The sequence below is a fragment of the Rhinoraja longicauda genome, chromosome 36 (assembly GCF_053455715.1).
Source record: "Rhinoraja longicauda isolate Sanriku21f chromosome 36, sRhiLon1.1, whole genome shotgun sequence".
NCBI lineage: Eukaryota > Metazoa > Chordata > Chondrichthyes > Rajiformes > Arhynchobatidae > Rhinoraja > Rhinoraja longicauda.
In genome coordinates this window covers 7188274-7200484 of record NC_135988.1, presented here as the reverse complement: position 1 = coordinate 7200484, position 12211 = coordinate 7188274, and positions in this window count along the sequence as shown.

Sequence of the window (12211 nt, the reverse complement as noted above, 5' to 3'; positions counted from 1 at the left end):
GAGTTGTGAATTGAGGCAACATGTTTAGCAGTTTTGTTAGCACCCTGGGGTGCTTACATTGGTGGTGCAGCATAACACAACAACTTGTCGCTCCAGTGCATTGTGACGTGTCATTCTAATTCATTACCACACGGCACTCCAGCAATTTACAATGGCAGCACATTAGAACAGAAGCTTCAATGCACACAATATGATGCCACAACAAAGTTCTGCGTCTGTATTGCATATACATACACTATGCATTGCACTGCACATTACCCCAATTCATAACAATGATCTGTAATGTAGGAAAACAGTACATCAGTTTAATACAATGTCATTCTTAATCATTATTGGATAAGAAAAAAGAGCGTAAAAGAGCCAAAACAAAGAACTGCAGCTGCAGCAAAAAAATGACACAAAGTGCTGGATCAACTCAGTGGGTCTGGCAGCATCTCTGGAGTACATGGAAAGGTGATGTTTCTGGATGGGATCCTTGTTTCTATAGCACCTTTATTAAACAGGTTGTCCTAAATTACTTCACTGGACTTTATCGTGTACTAAACATTATCCCCTTTATCCTGTATCTGTACACTGTGGATGACTCGATTGCAATCACATACAGTCTTTCCTCTGACTGGATAGCATGCAACAAAAAGCTTCACCCTGTACCTTAGTACACATGACAATAAATGAAACGAACTAATCTAAAACCTCTGAGGCAGAGGATTTGGAATTTTCTCAACTGAGTGAAGAAATCTTGCCCCAATCCTAAATGGCTGACTCCTTATTCAAGAACCACTCTTCTGCCTGAGGAAGCAACGTCTGGATGTTTACCTGGTTAGTAGCTTGTAGAATGCTGGATACGTTAGCTTTCTGGTCAATTATACCGGACTAGCAGCCAGACCTCTGCATTGTTACTCCAAAACCGAATTCAAATCCCACCATAGCTGCAGAGGAATTTAGGTACGTGATTACATAAAGTTGGAATTGAAACTCAGTAACGATAACCACCAGGTAAAAAAACATCCGCCTCATTGGAGCCTCTTGAGGGAAGAAAGAATATATGGAGATAAGGGGGGGTTTCATTGAAACCTACCGAAAAATGACAGGCCCAGATAGAAGTAGTGTGGAGAGGATGTTTCCAGTAGCAGAATAAAAGAACGTACCTTTTGGATGGAGATGAGGAGGAATTTTAGCCAGAGGGTGGTGAATCTGTGGAATTCGTTGCCACAGATGGTTGTGGAGGCCAGGTCATTGGGTATTTTTAAAGCATAGATTGATTAGTAAGGGTATTAAAGGTTATGGGGAGAAAGCAGGAGAATGGGATTGATTGAAAAAAAAAGATCAGCTATGATAGAACGGCTGAATGGCCTAATTCTTCTCCTATGTCTTATGATCTCACGGTATTATGGAGAGTCAGCAGGAAGCAGTCCCTTCAATTCATTGAGTTAGTGCCCACTATCAATCACCCATTTACACTATCCCACTGCATTCTCCCTGCCTTCCCATCAAGAACCCTTGGATTCTATCATTGAGTCATCGAGTCACACAGCAGGGAAACAAGCCCTTCAGCCCAATTTATCCACTCTTTGGGGAAATGTTGTCTAGTTCAGTTTATAGTAGCTTACATTAGAGATATAGCATGCAAATAGGCCCTTCAGTACAAAATGTGTACTCTTTGGGGAAGTTTAGTTTGGTTTAGTTTAGATTAGACATACAGCAAAGAAATAGGCCTTTTCGCCTACAGTGGCCTAGTGGCGCAGTGGTAGAGTTGCAGCCTTACAGCACCAGAGACCCGAGTTTGATCCTGACTACAGGTGTTGTCTGTATAGAGTTTGTACATTCGCCCTGTGACTGTGTGGGTTTTCTCCGGGTGCTCTGGTTTCCTCCCATATTCCAAAGATGTGCAGATGTGTCAGTTGTTTGGTTTCTGTAAATTGCCCCTAGTGTGTAGGATGCGAAACCGAGATGACGTAGAACAAGTGACCGGGTTATCGTTGGTCGGCGCGGACTTGTTAGGCCAAAGGGCAAGCTCCCACGCTGTGTCTCTAAAACACCTCTCATACCTTTGAGATGTGGCAGGAAGCACCAGGAGGAACCCATGCAGAGGGTAGATGCAAACTCCATGTGTAGGAAGGAACCGCACATGCTGGTTTAAACCGAAGATAGACACAAAAAGCTGGAGTAACTCAGCAGAGGGACAGGCAGCATCTCCGGAGAGAAGGAATGGGTGACATTTCGGGTCAAGACCCTTCTTCAGACCATTTAGGGAAAAGGGAAACGAGAGATGATAATGTAGAGAGATAAAGAACAATGAATGAAAGATATGCAAAAAAAGTAATGATGATAAAGGAAACAGGCCAGCTGTTTGTTGGGTGAAAACATCTGGCTGCAGTTGGCTGAGAAGCTGGTGCAACTTAGATGGGGGAAGGATAGAGAGAGAGGGAATGCTGGGGTTACTTGGAGTGAGAGAAATCAATAGTCATACCACTGGGCTGTAAGCTGCCCAAGCAAAATATGAGATGCTGTTGCTCCAATTTGCGTTTAGCCTCACTCTGACAATGGAGGAGACCTAGGACACTGTGGGAATGGGAAGGAGAATTAAAGTGTATAGCAACCGAGAGATCGGGTGGGTCAAGCCACCACATAGGCAGCACTGGAGGTCATGATTGCTGTGTCTGTGACATGGCAGCTCCATTAGTTGTGCCAACCTGCTTCCCTTAACATTAGCAATCCTTAGACTCTGCATTTTCAGAGCCCTTTGTTGGGTGCCTCTTAATACACCTTTAAAGTGGTAGAGCAAGTCGAGCAGTTCAACAGATAATGAGTGGTAAATGTGCTTAAATGCTGGTGATGTTTGCAACATGCGAACAAATAACTATAAACAGCCGTTCCAACAATCTCACAGTCACATTTACCAAGACAAGCTGTTTATTTCTTGAATTGCAAATATGAGCTCTGAGGAAATTAATTTAAAACAAAATCATACTTAATTATTAAAGAAAGATTAATATTTTTTTCCTCTGATCACAATGGCAGGGAGATGGAAACATGTTATTTTTGCTTCATGTGCTAAGGTAATCTTGCTCTCAGTCTGGGAATGACAATAATTTGTCTGTTTCTTGCTTGCTTTCTTCATTAGAAAATACCTTAAGGGTTCAATACCATCTCATTAAATCAGCAATTCTAACAACAGCACCAATTAATGAGTCACCCATCCAATTTCATGTTGCCCTAGAAATGCATTCCAAACATATCTCTGATCAAAAGTTGATGTTAAGAAAAGATTCAAATAACTTGTTTTACTTACAGAAGAATAAATGTCCCTTCTTGTTGAAATATTATTTATACAAGGCCAGCTTTTTCTTTAGTTTTTAGTTTTTAGAGATACAGCACAGAAACAGGGTCTTCGGCCCACCGAATCTGCACCAACCAGCGATCCCCCGCACACTAACACTGTCCTACACACACTATGGACAATTTATATTTATACCAAGCCAATTAACCTACAAACCTGGACGTCTTTGGAGTGTGGGAGGAAACTGAAGATCTCGGAGAAAACCCACACAGGTCACGGGGAGAACGTACAAACTCCGTACAGACAAGAACCGTTCTCCCTGTGACTGCAAGGGTTTTCTCCAGTAGTTTCCTCCCACGCTCCAAAGATGTACAGGTTTGTAGGCTAATTGGCTTGGTATCATTTTAAATTGTCCCTAGTGTGTGTAGGATAGTGTTAGTGTGCAGGAATCGCTGATCGGCACCGACTTGATATTCCGTAGGGACTGTTTTTGCACTGTATCTCTAAACTAAACCAAACTAAACTAAGTAACCAAGGCTGGAGGTGAAGTGGGGAAGACAAAAGAATGCGGATGTGGGTTCCGATAAGGAAAGAAGAAGGGGAATGAAGTGTAGAAGTGGAGGGAGTAATGGTAGATGGAAGGGAATGGATGGGAAATGGGGGGAAACAAAATGAGGAGGCCTTATTGGTGGCTATGATATGTTAAAGGTTATCTGCTGAGTGTTAATTTAAATATCCCAACATGTTCACCCTTGTTTTCTGGATGCTTTGCAAGAGATAGGTGGGTGGAGGGGAGAGGGGCGGAGTTTGGCAGATTCATATATCCATGCTCTTATAAGTGGGTTTAAGCATTTCGCAAAATAAGCATGTGATCCAATTGGTAATATTTATCACTCCTCAACATATAGTCATCAGGTTATTAAATCCCTCTGAGGGGGATGTTTGTGGGATCTTACTGAATGCAAAAGTGCCAACACTTTATAAACAGGCCGTGCTTGATCAGCTAGACAAATATAATTCTTTCTTTAGAAATTGCAATTCTTTCTTTTGGGGGGCAGCACGGTGGCGCAGCGGTAGAGTTGCTGCCTTACAGTGCCAGAGAACAAGGTTCAATCCTGACATCGGGTGCTGTCTGTACAGAGTTTGTACATTCTCCCTGTGACAGCATCAGTTTTTCTCTGGATGCTCCGGTTTCCTCCCGCACTCCAAAGGAGTGCAGCTTTGTAGGTTAATTGGCTTCTGTAAATTGTCTCTAGTGTGTTGGAAAGAACTAATGTATGGGTGATCGTTGGTCGACGCAGATTTGGTGGGCCGAAGCGCCTGTTTCCACGTTGTATCTCTAAACTAAACTAAACTAAACTAACTGAAGCCGCTTTATGACTTTCCCGGTTGCTTCCAGCAGCATTGTTTTCTGTCAGTGGCAGACTGAATTGATTCAGTCCTGTACTGAGGTGCATCACTTAAGTCCCACCCACAGAGAGCCCAACCTTCGTTCTACATTACTGCACTGACCTGTTTTGGCAATGCACTCTGACCCTGCTTTCTGTCAAGTTCTCCCTGTGACCTGTGCCAGTTTTTTGCGAGATCTTCGGTTTCCTACCACACGTCAAAGACCTACAGGTTTGTAGGTTAATTGGCTTGGTAGAAATGTATAAATGTAAAATTGTCCCTAGTGCGTATAGGGTAGTGTAAATGTGCAGGGATCGCTGGTCGGTGCGGACTCGGTGGGCCGAAGTGCCTGTTTCCGCACTGTATGTCTAAACTAAACTAAACTAAACTAAGACGTCAGACCAGATCCTAGTTCAGCCACGTACACCACGAGCTTATCATAAACCACAGCAGATTTGCAGCTACCATCTTGTGCCAACTGTTCATTTAGGTTTCATTTCACACTGGAGAAAAAAACACCCTGGTGTGTCCGCAACTATTAAGCACCCTTGCACAATCTCTGGAACAGAGGTGGCTGAGGAATGAGCTGATTGAGGATGTTCCAATAATGTAAAGGAGGCATGTTTCTACGTGTAGGCAGGTTAAACCTGGGGGTGGATAAGTAGGAGAGTCACTAATATACCCAACAGGGAATTCCAGAGAAACTAGGGAGTGGGACATATCTAGCACTTGATCACACAGGGAGAGGCTGAAGTGAACAACAATAATGCATTTCAGGGGAATCAAAGGAAGTTCATGAGAAAGGAATGGGAGGATGTGCTGACAGAGAGGCTAGGAGGTTGAGAGTTCAATGCAGGCAACGGTCACTTGGGCTGAATGGCCTCCTCCAACATTGCAACCCAATGACGCTGATGTAAAAAGTATCTTAACAATAAATGGGCATTTATTTTGGTGTACTTTCATAATTTTCAGTTATCTCCAAGCAGTTAAGGTTTTTAAATGTTGTAATGCAGGACAGGGGATAGCTAGGAGAAGCAAGAGACTGCAGATGTTGGAATCGTGAGCCTAAGACAAAGTGCTGGAGAAACTCAGCGGGTCAGGCAGCATCTATGGAGGGAATAGACAGACGACATTTTAGGTTGGGAACAATGTCAGTCCAAAGAAGGGTTCTGACCTGCAACATCGTTTGACCATCCCTCCATAGATGCTGCCTGATCCGCTGAGTTTCTCCAGCACTTTGTGTTTTGCGCATGGGATTCTCACTTTGGGTACAGCAAGGATTGTTTGATAAATGACTAGTCGTTTGAGATTTTGTTATGTTAGTTGAAAGATATATGTTTATTGGAAAAATGTGGAAAGCAACCTTGCACTCCTTCCAATTTCAAGTAATACCTCTATACCCTCTCCTTCCTGTTGTCCCTCCCGACTCATTTCACCCACCATCTCTCACTCCCCCACCCCTCCGTCACCTTCCTTTCCCTTTCTTTGTACACTCATCTCCCATTGTGTCCCCCATTTCTCTTTTATCCCCACTCTTTCCCCTTCCTTTCTTACTGCCATATCCCTTTCTCCGGCATTACAGTTCACTGTTACTTTTCTCTCCTTATCTTAGACCTTTTAGTCTCCTTTTTACCTCTGACCCTTGTCACTTACTCCACCCATCTGCCAAACAACCCCCCCCCCCCCCCCATCACCTGTGTTATTTACCAAGCAATATCCTGCCCCCACCTTTCTTTTCCAGTCTCCTCCCTACTCCAATCAACCTGAAGGAGGGTCCCGACCCAAATCATTGTCTGTCCATTGCCCCCACAGATGCTGCCTGACCTGCTGAGTTCCTCCAGCAGTTTTTTTCTACACTCTTTTGAGTGAATGCTCACTGGATACGGTGTAGGCCAGACCTCGTACCAATCTAGTGCCTCGTCTACATCAACAATCCTCCAGCACTGCATCAAAAAAGTCACTCTGGGCTTTGTGCTTAATTCTCTGAACTGATCTCTCTCGCATGATGTTACGGGTCGAGACCCTTCTTCAGACTCGCAGTCTGAAGAAGGGTCTCGACTCGAAACGTCACCTATTCCTTTTCTCCAGAGATGCTGCCTAACCCACTGGGTTACTCCAGCAATGGGACAATGAATTGCTTGTGAAATTTGGGCACTGTTGTAATGTGGAAATAAATAGTCAGATAGCACCTCCCAAGATACAACATACAGTAAATCAGGTTTGACTGCTCGTTTGCAACAAGATATGTCGTCAGGCTTTGACAGCAAGCATATTCAAATACAGCCTTTCTAACCTTCACATTGCACCATAAACTGGTGATGTCCACAATTCTTTCCTGAAATGATTTTGCTGCGACATTGTTTGCCATTTTATGGTTCAAATGTGGCACGGTGGCGCAGCAGTAGAATTGTCGCCTTACAGCGCTTGCAGCGCCGGAGACCCGGGTTCGATCCCGACCACGGGTGCTGTCTGTATGGAGTTTGTACGTTCTCCCTGTGACCGCGTGGGTTTTCTCTGAGATCTTCGGTGTCCTCCTACATTCCAAAGACGTACAGGTTTGTAGGTTAATTGGCTTGGTATAAGTGTAAATTGTCCCTAGTGTGTGTAGGATAGTGTTAATGTGCGGGGATCGCTGGTCGGTGCGGACTCGGTGGGCCGAAAGGCCTGTTTCCACACTGAATCTCAAAACTAAAAACTAATCTAAATGCCTCACCTCATGATCCTCATGAAATAGAGGTGGAAAGACTCTAAGGGGAGTAAGAGACACCTGTGGCTGACAAGGGAAGTCAGGGACAGCATAAAAATTAAGGAGAGGAAGTATAACATAGCAAAGAAGAGTGGGAAGACAGAGGATTGGGACTCTTTTAAAGAGCAACAAAAGTTAACTAAAAAGGCAATACGAGGAGAAAAGATGAGGTACGAGGGTAAACTAGCCAATAATATAAAGGAGGATAGCAAAAGTTTTTTTAGGTACGTGAAGAGGAAAAAAATAGTCAAGGCAAATGTGGGTCCCTTGAAGACAGAAGCAGGGGAATTTATTATGGGGAACAAAGAAATGGCAGACGAGTTAAACCGTTACTTTGGATCTGTCTTCACTGAGGAAGATACACACAATCTCCCAAATGTTCTAGTGGCTGGAGAACCTAGGGTGATGGAGGAACTGAAGGAAATCCACATTAGGCAGGAAATGGTTTTGGGTAGACTGATGGGACTGAAGGCTGATAAATCCCCAGGGCCTGATGGTCTGCATCCCAGAGTACTTAAGGAGGTGGCTCTAGAAATAGTGGAAGCATTGGAGATCATTTTTCAATGTTCTATAGATTCAGGATCAGTTCCTGTGGATTGGAGGATAGCAAATGTTATCCCACTTTTTAAGAAAGGAGGGAGAGAGAAAACGGGTAATTATAGACCAGTTAGTCTGACATCAGTGGTGGGGAAAATGCTGGAGTCAATTATAAAAGACGAAATTGCTGAGCATTTGGATAGCAGTAACGGGATCGTTCCGAGTCAGCATGGATTTACGAAGGGGAAATCATGCTTGACAAATCTACTGGAATTTTTTGAGGATGTAACTAGGAAAATTGACAAGGGAGAGTCAGTGGATGTGGTGTACCTCGACTTTCAGAAAGCCTTCGACAAGGTCCCACATAGGAGATTAGTGGGCAAAATTAGGGCACATGGTATTGGGGGTAGGGTACTGACATGGATAGAAAATTGGTTAACAGACAGAAAGCAAAGAGTGGGGATAAATGGGTCCCTTTCGGAATGGCAGGTAGTGACCAGTGGGGTACCGCAAGGTTCGGTGCTGGGACCCCAGCTATTTACGATATACATTAATGACTTAGACGGAGGGATTAAAAGTACCATTAGCAAATTTGCAGATGATACTAAGTTGGGGGGTAGTGTGAATTGTGAGGAAGATGCAATAAGGCTGCAGGGTGACCTGGACAGGTTGTGTGAGTGGGCGGATACATGGCAGATGCAGTTTAATGTAGATAAGTGTGAGGTTATTCACTTTGGAAGTAAGAATAGAAAGGCAGATTATTATCTGAATGGTGTCAAGTTAGGAGGAGGGGGAGTTCAACGAGATCTGGGTGTCCTAGTGCATCAGTCAATGAAAGGAAGCATGCAGGTTCAGCAGGCAGTGAAGAAAGCCAATGGAATGTTGGCCTTCGTAACAAGAGGAGTTGAGTATAGGAGCAAAGAGGTCCTTCTACAGTTGTACCGGGCCCTGGTGAGACCGCACCTGGAGTACTGTGTGCAGTTTTGGTCTCCAAATTTGAGGAAGGATATTCTTGCTATGGAGGGCGTGCAGCGTAGGTTCACTAGATTAATTCCCGGAATGGCGGGACTGTCGTATGTTGAAAGGCTGGAGCGATTGGGCTTGTATACACTGGAATTTAGAAGGATGAGGGGGGATCTTATTGAAACATATAAGATAATTAGGGGATTGGACACATTAGAGGCAGATAACATGTTCCCAATGTTGGGGGAGTCCAGAACAAGGGGCCACAGTTTGAGAATAAGGGGTAGGCCATTTAGAACGGAGATGAGGAAGAACTTTTTCAGTCAGAGGGTGGTGAAGGTGTGGAATTCTCTGCCTCAGAAGGCAGTGGAGGCCAGTTCGTTGGATGCTTTCAAGAGAGAGCTGGATAGAGCTCTTAAGGATAGCGGAGTGAGGGGGTATGGGGAGAAGGCAGGAACGGGGTACTGATTGATAGTGATCAGCCATGATCGCATTGAATGGCGGTGCTGGCTCGAAGGGCTGAATGGCCTACTCCTGCACCTATCGTCTATTGTCTATTGTCTATTTCTAGACACTCAATGCATATCCCACTGTCTCTGTCTCCGTTTCAATATAAATCTGTATAGAATTAAGAACGCTAGATCATCCTGCAGTAGACTCAGTGTGATCAACGTCACTCACCAAGTTTAATGCTTTGATGAGGGCAAGAGTTAGAGGTGCCAAAGTTATGAAGGAAAATCTGAAGAGAAACTGCGTCAAAAATTATAATTAAATTTACCGCCTCCTTATTCACTATTCACTATTCACCACAGACCTGTGTTTTGAGCCGCATGCTCTACTCCCTATTCACACACGACTGTGTTCCTGCATTCGACACCAACACCATTGTCAAGTTTGCAGACGACACAACGGTGATCGGGCTGAACACCAACGGTGATGAAACAAACTACAGAGCGGAGGTGCAGAACCTGGCGGACTGGTGCTCAGATAACAACCTGTCCCTAAACACCTCCAAGACCAAGGAGCTGATCATCAACTTCCGTAGATCACACAACGGGGAATACGCTCCGATCTTTATCAATGGGGACAGTGTGGACAGAGTGTCCAGCTTCAAGTTTCTGGGCACTCACATTTCGGAGGATTTCACATGGTCCACTAACACTGCTGCGCTGGTCAAGAAGGCGCAACAATGACTGTTCTACCTGAGAACACTGAAAATGTCTGGTCTGCCCCAACAGCTGCTGACGACCTTCTACCGCACCATAGAGAGCATCCTATCGCATGGCATCCCTGTGTGGTATCTCAGCTGCGCGGAGGCAGAGGGGAGAGCTCTTCAGCGGATAGTCCATAGAGCTCAGAAGACTATCGGAACACAGCTACCAGCCTTGGAGGGCACAACACACAATGCCTCAGAAAAGCCAACAGCATTCACAAAGACTCCTCACACCCCTGCAACAGTCTGTTCGAAGTTCGACAGACACTACAAGGCCTTCTACGCCCGCACCTCCAGTCTCAGGAACAGCTTCATCCCCAGGGCCATAGCTGCTATGAACCAGTCCTGCTGAGCCGGATGGTCACATCGCACAGGGAACCGGCACAGACCTACTTGAACTTTATTCTGTTTTAAAACTGTTTCTAATTTTGTTTCACTGCGTTGTATAAATTTAGCTAATTAATTTATTGCATCCTATGGGAGGCGCATTCCCAATCTCGTTGTACTCCTGTACAATGACAATAAAGATATATTGTAATTGTAATTGTATTATTCACTACACCACCAAAAAAATCTGATTGAACCTTAACTCTTGCACACATTTAATATGACTACTGAAAGTTTGAAAGGAAAACCCTACATTTATCTATCATCTTTAACATTCCTGTCAGGGTGGTTACTCTTCAGGTAAACAAAGTGGGGGCCTCCCTTTGTAATGGCAACTGTGACCTCCTCGCCTCTTCATTTGGAGTCAATGAAGTTCAGCTGAATGACAACAGCCTCTTGATTGATTAAAAATAAGAGCAGGTAGAGAAACCACAGTGTGGTTTTTGCACAATGAATCTCAGAGTGCAGTTGTCTCTAAGAATGTGAGTCAAGAGTGTTGAATTGTCGTATGTACCAAAATGGAACATTGACATTCTTACTTGCAGCAGCACAACAGGTCTGAAAACACAGTGCTCAATAGATAACAATAGATGTATTTACACAGTCTGTCTGGAAGTGTGGCAGCATTTGTGCCCACTCTGGGAGTAGAATCACACTTGTTAATATATATATATATATATATATATATATATACACACACACACACACACTATATAACATACATATATAAAGTATAAACACATATATAATACGTGTGTATGTGAATATATAGGCATGTACACCTGCATATAAATAACACATGTATGATCTTATATATATATATATATAATATATATATATATATATTATATATATATATATATCTTAGGCCCCCCTCGGTCATGGCTGACCATGGGTGATGCATCCTAGTTGGCTGCTTGCTCCACACCTCGGCTAGAGCAGCGTCGCTTGTGGCTGAAGAGACCAATGCGGGAGTGACAGTCTCTATCGCAAAGGTCACATTTGTGTGTGAACTCTAGTCTGTTGAAGTTGCTGTGCTCCTTACTGCGTGCCCGCTTTTCTGCCGCTGCGTTCATCAGTTTCTCTTCCCCCGTTTTGAGATGTTGGTTCAGGGTACCTCTCCACCTTGTGCGGTCAGCTGCAAGGCTCTCCCAGGACTCCACATCGATGTCGAGCGCCTTCAAATCTCTCTTGCAGACATCCTTGTAACGTAGCTGGGGGCACCCGATGGTTCTCCTCCCAGATGTTATCTCTCCATAGAGGATGTCTTTTGGAATACGGCCATCCTCCATGCGGTGGACATGGCCCAGCCACTGCAGCCTGCGCTGCCTGGGTAGAGTGTACATACTCGGAAGGCCAGCGCCAGACAGAATCTCGGCGTTGGACACTCTGTCTTGCCAGGATGTCCCCAGGATACTGCGGATGCTTCTAAGGTGGACGGTGTTGAGTCTTCTCTCCAGTCTGGCATATGTAGTCCATGTCTCACTGCCGTACAGCAGCGTGCTTTTGACACAGGCGTTGTAGACTGCTATCTTTGTCTTCACTGTCAGCTTTGGATTGGTCCATACTCGAGTTGTGAGGCGAGCGAGAGTTGTAGCTGCCTTCCCGATCCTCTTGTCAATCTCTGTGTCCAAGGAGAGGTTGTCGGTGATGGTGGAGCCGAGGTACGTGAACTGATGGACGACATCGAGTTCGT